Genomic DNA, 3217 nt, shown 5'->3' on the forward strand with positions numbered 1-3217 from the left:
GGCCTACATTTGGACCAATCACTGAAACTGCCTAAGTCACGGGTTTCCCATATTCACGGGTTTCGTCATATTTACGCCTGGATCATTGTTGGAACCAAGGAGGCATCATAAGTAAAGCACTCAGCCCAGTGCCTGGCATGTAGAGATGCCAGATATTTTTGGTTTTCTCCCTTACTTCTTTCTTCCAATCCTGGCTCTTCAGAAGTCATGCTACCTTCTCAGAGCCTTTCCTTTTTCTCTTCACCTGGACCTGTAGTTACAGACAGTTGAGAATGATAAATGGATGCATGGCAATAGGTATCTCTTCAGCCCTCCTCCTCTCTCTTTAGCTTTCTGAGTCCTCCTGACTGGATGGCACGCCACTAAGCCACTAAGGAACCCCAACCTCACACATACAAGAAAAGGGGTCATTTTTACATAATCTGTTGTTTATCAATTCAATCCATTCTCAAAGTATGTTTTGCCTTTTGAGTTTAAATGTTCCTGATTCTTCCTCCAAGGTATATAAATGTGTTTAACGGAAAAAAGTAAAAATACCTTGAATGATTATGTGTGTATCCACTTCTTTCCAAACGTGCACAAGCATTTTACTTGGACCTTCAAGAAATTCTGAGACACATTTTCATTTGGGTGACTTCAGGATTCATTTTGATAGCAGCTCAAGCATTCTTCCAACAGAATGGACAGCCGTCCAGACATGCTTAATCTTGTAAACCGATTGATTCTGTTACCCCTCCAAAGTCCGGGACACACCACTGATTGTACAGCTCTGCTAATTGCATATGAGAAAAACTGACTTCTCATGGACACAGCTTGATGCTCCATTAGACACCTTCATTTCCGCACCAGTGTAACAGAGTTATCAACAATTCCCTGGGTCAGGCTATTGAAACAGTTTCTTGGGTAGTTTTTGTGAGTATTTCTTCTCGGATAAGGAATTGACCTCATCGCTGTCATTTGTAAATTTCTAGAAATAAGTCATCAGTAACATCAGTGTACTGGTTCACTGACTGGCTTAGAAGCTTCTTCTTGTTCTTCTTTCATCAAGGCTCCCATCACACCCTCTAGTACCTCTTGGGTAGCAATTGTCACATTGTACCATGACAAGGACGACCATATAAAATTTTATCATTCAAACCGTGACAGTTTTGAAAGTGAAAGGGAATATGGTTAATAATTAAGACAGGGCAATGGGAATAAACTGACACTGTCCTGAGAAAAAGTAGGTCACTAATTTTAACCATCAGTTCACTTGTCTGTATCCTCCTCTAGACATTAAGCTCCCCAACATATTTAGCTTATTCTCTGCTGTAGCTCCAGCATCTCACATAGTACCTGACACAGGAAAGCCATTCTACTTCAATCATGGTCCTGTATCATGGCAAGCGCATGAAGTCATCTCCCCCAATCTACAATCCTCTAGGAGTAATAACTATTTTATAGTATATGTTAGTATTACATAGTGCAGCAAGCACTCTTTTTGCCTGGTTAACTGCTTGTCCTTCAAGATGTCTGAACGCAAGTGCATTCGGGGGCAGTCATGTTCTTATAGCATCCTGTCTTTATATCTTTGTGTTGACCACACTCTATCGTAATTGCTGGTTTATAGTTGGTGTTGACCCTTGAGCCTCTGGGCTCTCTTTTGTGTCTACAGCAGCATTTAGCACAGAGCCTCTCACAGAGTAAGAGAACAATACATGCTAGTTGAAAGAATCGATGGATGGATTCATGAGTGAACAGCTGAAATATTCAGATTGAAAATGAGAAAATCCCGCCTGCTAACTTGCCATTTGGTTTGCTTAATATTAATTATTTAGATTCTTGGTAATATACAGAGAGTTAGCATCATGGACCTACAGACTAATACAAACTCAGAGGCAATTCCACACATTAGTTAGGAATTAGCTAGAATAGTATTCTAGTATATAATAAAAGACTAGATCTGACACTATAGTCACCAATGACGTGATGTACTTAAAGGTGATGTAGAGCTAATGTTCATGTAAAACTCATCCTGTGATATGTGTTACTGGTTAACATTTTTATTCAATCTCATGGGAGAACAAAGAGAGTGATTAAGAACCTAGAAAATAGAATTCATGAGAAAAGGTTAGAGGAACTGGAATTACTTAGCCCAGAGAAAAAAATATATGTAGCCATTCAGTGAAATCCCATTATCCAATATCAATTTACTCAAACGAGGGCATAATTTAAACTGACAGCTATGTTTCCAACGAACAAATGACCTACTGTTCTTTAAAAAAGAAAAAATGATAACCAGAAGCCATTTAATTCAAATATCACTTTTTTTCTTTTTGACCTCTTCTATTTTAGATCATCAAGGATTTATTTTATATGAAAACTTCTGGGCCGCATTCTGCATGGTAGTGAAGGTAGCAGTTTATCAAATATAATCAAAGGAGATCATCCCCCACCCATTTCTAGCCCTTAATTTTTCTATTCTCTAAAATGAGGGCGTTGGTTCGTTTATCAATAAACATGTATTGAGGGCCTATTGCATGCCAGGTTCTGTGCTAAGCACTAAGAATAGAGAAGTTATAACAGATAATTTTCATTATTATGAGCTATTTTCATTTAAGCCCCCCACCTACTAAGCTTAAAAGTGCCTGAGGACTTCCCTGGTGGTCCAGTGGTTAAGACTCCGCACTTGCACTGCAGAGGGCACAGGTTCGATCCCTGGTTGGGGAACTAAGATTCCACATGCTGCACGGCCAAATAAATAAATAAATAAACTGCCTGGGAATCCATTAGAAAGTTGTACCCCTAGGTTAAGACATCTCCAAAGTGCAATATTTCCGTTTTAGGAGAAGGGAGACAGCAAATTACGATATTATCTGATTTCTTTTCACCCGGTTACTTTTCAGATGGGCACCTGTCCAAAAGAAAATAAGATACAGAACAAAGGAGTACTGAAAAACAAAAAAGGATGGATATTTTAAGAACTGAAAACCAAAAAAATGTTAGAGTTAGGAAGTACCTAAGAGTTAGCTGAGAAATATGAAGTTGACAGAGGTCAAGTTGCATATATACTCATGGTAACACCGTAAGTTAGTAGCAAACTGAAAGCTGTAATTCTAATCCCCTCGTTATCTTGACTTCTGTCTAGGATTCCTTCCCTCATCTGTGTTAGTTAGTAATTTCATTCAGTTACTAATACTAACTATTAGTGTATGGCTGCTAATATGCCATTATGGTG

The 3217-nt window shown here is 38.8% G+C and overlaps 1 non-coding gene across 1 annotated transcript; it reads left to right on the forward strand.

Moving 5' to 3' along the window:
• The first annotated feature begins 2636 nt into the window (after nt 1–2636).
• On the forward strand, nt 2637–2709 carry TRNAA-UGC (transfer RNA alanine (anticodon UGC)). The gene has a single exon. It is a non-coding gene; the product is annotated as a tRNA-Ala (tRNA).
• The last annotated feature ends 508 nt before the right edge of the window (nt 2710–3217 follow it).

Source organism: Lipotes vexillifer, unplaced genomic scaffold (genome assembly GCF_000442215.2).
Source record: "Lipotes vexillifer unplaced genomic scaffold, Lipotes_vexillifer_v1.1 scaffold84, whole genome shotgun sequence".
Taxonomy (NCBI): domain Eukaryota; kingdom Metazoa; phylum Chordata; class Mammalia; order Artiodactyla; family Lipotidae; genus Lipotes; species Lipotes vexillifer.